The sequence below is a fragment of the Bison bison genome, unplaced genomic scaffold, assembly GCF_000754665.1.
Source record: "Bison bison bison isolate TAMUID 2011002044 unplaced genomic scaffold, Bison_UMD1.0 scf7180017864484, whole genome shotgun sequence".
Taxonomy (NCBI): Eukaryota; Metazoa; Chordata; class Mammalia; order Artiodactyla; family Bovidae; genus Bison; species Bison bison.
This window is the reverse complement of record NW_011495044.1, coordinates 3,855,194-3,860,211: the sequence shown is the minus strand read 5'-3', so window position 1 is coordinate 3,860,211 and position 5,018 is coordinate 3,855,194.

The window sequence follows — 5,018 nt, the reverse complement described above, 5'->3', positions numbered from 1 at the left end:
TTTCTGACATCCCATCACGTTCTCTGTGAAGGACACCATCAATTCTGAGGTGGATAGGAATTTTACCCCCAGGCTCAACTGACAGCTGAAAGCCTTTGAATTTAACTTGGAGCTCAGAACAGCTTCATTCTATGTATTTCTCAGAGAGTATAATACTGACTTCACTGCCTCTCAAATTCTACCTAGCACTCTCATTAGAGAAAACTCACACAGAGGAAAGCCAGAAGATGCTGTGTAATAAGCCCAGGCCTTCCAGAGGCTTCTCCCCGACACTGCATACTATTGGTAGCCTACGGGCCCTCTGCAGAATCACTTTGCCTGACCTGCACTTTATGGCACCGCCAGCAGGCTTTATTGAGAATCATTATGAGGAACAGCCCCGTGACTGTAGCCTGTATGTCTGCTGTGTGGGTGTTATTGAGACTGCTCATTCTTACATTAGGTACCCTGCATCCGCTCCAGGAAGACTCACGGGAGAAACTGATTGCTGATCTCATTAGCAGGAATAATGCTCCCTTTAATGCACTCAGTAAACATTTACTGAGGGACTTCCTTGGTGGTCCAGTAGCTAAGACTCCTCACTCCCAACTCAGGGGGCCTAGGTTCAATTCCTAGTCAGGGTATAGATCCTACTTGCCACAGTTAAAGATCCTGCATGCTGCAACTAAGACTTGGAACAGCCAAATAAATAAAAACAAATACTTAAAGCAAAACCAAAAACATTTACTGAGCACCTCCTACATGCAGGCAAGTCAGATGTGCTGGGGATACACTCATAATTGAAGTACAGTCTGATAGGGAACACAAACATCCTATAACCGATTACCCCATCAATCGTTACACTTGTGGTAACTGCTAACAAGAAGAATACCGCCACTTAGGGGGCCAATAAGAAGGCATAGGGGGTCAGTGAAGAGGTATTTGAGGAAGTGATATTCCTCATGATCAGCTGTGTGGGTTTCTGCTTGATCATACTGATCCTCATCAATTATGGGGCTGGGAAGTTAAAATCATATTTGTGACTCGCCTCTAGAGAGAATAGGATTTGGGGCCTAATTTAATTCCTGGATTCATTTATTTGTGGAACCAAGTGCCTACTCTGTGCTGGAACCAGCTAGGCACTGAGCTTTCAACAGTAAGTCGGAGAAACAGGTCCCAGACCTCACGGAGCTTAGAGAAAAGTGGGAGGTTTGGACAAGGAATAGAACTGTTAAAACACAATCTGTAGGTGCTGTGCATGGGGAAACCCAGGCAGCAGCAGGAGCACAGGGGAGAAAGACGAACCCCAACTCGAGGGAAGGGGGCTGTCCGGATTAGTTACTTTGGGGAAGTGGAGGCCAGGCTGAAATGTGACTTTAGGAAGACAAAGGGGATATTTCAGCAGGTCTATGTGAAGATCCAGGTGGGAGAAAGAACAAATGGCATATTCAGGGTACTGGAGGAGCTGGCATGAGTCATGTGGCCAGAGGGTTGTAAACTGAGGCCAGCTTGTGCATAGCCTCATGCTTCAAAGTGTGGTTTTGACTTTATCCTGAAAGCAATGGATATCACTGAAGAGAAAAAGTTCCTACCCTTATTTTTCTTTTGCCTTATTTCTCTCTCATATTATATATATATACACACACACACGCGTGCGCGCGCGCACACACACATACACACACACAAATGGCCTCAAATTTTTCATGAACAAAGTAAGGGTATAACTAACTAATTTGCCAAATAACATCATGGAGGGAAGCTAGCTCAAAGGAGGAAAATCCAACATAACACACTCATACTAAAATAATTTATAGCCAGTAAGAAAGGATACAGACATGCACAGTGTCTCTTGAAAGAAACAAGAAATCAGGAAGAGTGGTTGCCCTGAGGAGGAGAACTAGGTGGCAGGCACAGGTATGAGTGGAAGGCTTTTACTGTGTATTCCTTTTTCTTATTTATTTTAATTTTGATTTTTTGACTGTGTTGGGTCTTCATTGTGGAGCACAGGCTTAGGTGCCCTGTGGCATGGGCAATCTTAGTTCCCCAACCTGGGATCGAATCTTCATCCCCTGTACTGGAAGGCAGATCCTAAGCACTGGACCATCAGGGAAGTCCCTAGGTATTCCTTTTTATCTTTTGAATTTTGTACCATTTACATAGTTATTAAAAACTAAGTAAAATTTAATTTTAGAATAGATAGCCCCAATCTGGTAAAAAACAACAACAAATTTAAGTCAATAGTTGTAGGCTCTCTCCTGCCCCATTGCTCCCCCAGATGATCTGTCAGAATGCCAGGCTAGGATGACAGCATACTGATGTAAAAGTGAAAAAATTAACTCAAAGGAGTCTTGGTTAGAAAAGAATTAGTAAGATTTGGTGATGGGTAGAATGAGGGGGAGCAAAATGGAAAGAGGATTCAAAGAGAACCTTTACAAGTGCTCTTGGGAGGGCATTTATACTTCTCAGTCTTGGCTTCATCATATGTATATAGCAATAATGGTGGCATGTACATTACAGGGGAGTGTTGGGAATTAAATATGCTTCATCCTGGTTATTAAAAGGTGAGCAAGACTGTACCTGATAAGGAAACTGAGACACAGAAAGGTCGGGTAATCTCAGGGAGATTATAGTCTGGTGTGGAGACAGACAAGTAGGTAGCAGGCAGTGTGAGCACCCTGTGAGAAGTGTCTTGGGGGAAGTGAGTGCAGCACAGGAGGACATGCAGGAGGAGTGCCGCCTTACGTTGGGTTCCCTAGGAACCCATCTGAGAAGGGGTAGCTGAATACAATAAGTCCCCTACATACAATGAGTTCCATTCCATAAGTCCAATTTGTTATGCGTGTGTGCTAAGTTGCTTCAGTCATGTCTGACTCTTTGCGACGCCATAGACTGTAGCCCACCAGGCTCCTCTGTCCATAAGATTCTTCAGGCAAGAATACTAGAGTGAGTTGCCATTTCCTCCTCCAAATCCAATTTGTTATAAGTCCAGCAAAGTTAGCCTAGGTACTCAACTAACACAATCAGCTATATAGTAATAGGTTTATAAAACTTTTTATACAAATGATCCATAAAAAACAAAGAAAACATTTTAAACCTTACAGTGCAGTACCTTGAAAAGTACAGTAGTCCAGTACAATAGCTGGCACACAGGGGCTGGCATCGAGTGAACAGGCAAGAAGAGTTACTGACTGCGGGAGGGAAAGGAGGTGGGAGATGGCAGAGCTGAAGGTTCGTCAGCGATAGGAGACGGAGGGCAAGCTGCAATTTCACTCATGCCTGATGCTGATGGCACAGGTTCTGGCTCCTTGCTGGACCAGATGCACGTTTCCATCTTTGAAAGTTCACAACTTGAAGGTTTGTATGTAGGGGATCTACTATAATTGTGGAATGTTCTCAAGAGCAGCCTGTAAGGGAATGAGGGAGGCGGGGTAGGGCAGGAAGAAGCTGGACAAGGGGTGTGTTTAGGGGTGGACAAACTGGACTTCAGACCAGATCTGTATTTCTAGAATTGAAGACTTGTACTGGAATACAGTCACACTTATTCTGTTTACATATCATTTATGGTCATTTTTGGGCTATGAAGACAGAGTCGAGGAATTGTGACTGAGACTGGATGGCCCACAAAGCCTAAAATGTTGACTATCTGGCCCTTTACAGAAAGGCTGCAGTCCCTAGTTTAGCTGAGTCTAGTCTCAGCCTGATCCCAGGGGGAGTTCTGGAGCACGAACAGCACTGCAGAATTGTCCCACCTGAAGCCAAGGGGCCTGGCCTTCTGTACCTTTGCCCAGGGCAGACTTTGGAACCTCATGCTTAGAAGGGCCTCAAACTCAGAGATAAAGAGAGAGGTCCAGGCAGGAAATAGAACTTTGGGAGTTGTCAGAATATAGACGGTATTTAAAGCCTAGTATTTAAAGTCTGATAGTTAAAGTCCGAATTAGATCATCTAGAGAATGATTATAGATGGTGAAGGGATATTCTGAGCCTTGAGGCGTTTTGATGTTTACAGGTCAGGAAAAGGAAAGGATCTAGGAAAGCAGACATGGAAACAGAGGGCTATGAAATAGGAGAAAAACTGAGAAAGCAGTTTCCTAGAAACCAAGTAAAGAACACATTTTAAGGAAGGAGTGACGAGCTGCGACAAATACTGTTAGGGAAGTAGTGAGTTTAGGGGCAGGATGTGGGTGCAGTATGATTGCACCCAGAAGTCTAAAGAGAGTCTGTGAGCTCAAGATGAGCGAGAGGAGCAGCCCAAATATGCAAATACACACACCTACGCTCACATTATGCACGTGCACATGGTGCTTGTGAGTCTAGGACTTGTATATAGAGAAGGGGTCTGAGAAGGTAGAAATTAAAGTTTTTTTTAGGAGTTAATTTGTGTGTGTGTGTGTGTGTGGCTGTGCTGGGTTTTCTCGTTGTTGCACACTGGCTTTCCCAGTACGGCAAGTGGGCTATTGTGGTGCACAAGCTTCTCATTGTGGTAGCTTCTCCAAAGCACAGCCTCTAGAGCGTGTGGGCTTTAGTAGTTGAGGTTCATGGGCTTAGTTGCCCCGCACCAGGAATTAAACCTTGTCCCCTGCATTGCAAGGTGGGGTCTTAACCACTGGACCACCAGGGAAGTCCTAGAACTTAATTTTTGACAAGAGAAGCTTCAGTGGAATTACATGAGCAACAGCCCAACAGAATGAGTTCAAGAGAGAAGAAACTGGAGACAACAATTTCAAATAACGCTTTCTAGGAGGTGTGTTGAAAAGGGGTGCAGAAAAATGGAGAGGTGGCCAGAGAATTATATGGAGTCAGGGAGGGGTTTTAAGATGCAAGAGACTGTATCACGCTAGCGAAAATCATCTAGGAGAAAGAAATCAATGATGCAGGAGGGGAGAACTACTGGAAGGATGTTCTTAAGTCGATGAGAGGATACAGCACTGGCAGCAATGAGAGGCTGATGGATAGCTGGTCCACAGCACAGGAGACAAAGCAGAGCTGTGTGCACAGATGCAAGCAGGTTGATGGATAGGGTGGTGGGAACTTAAGGGAGT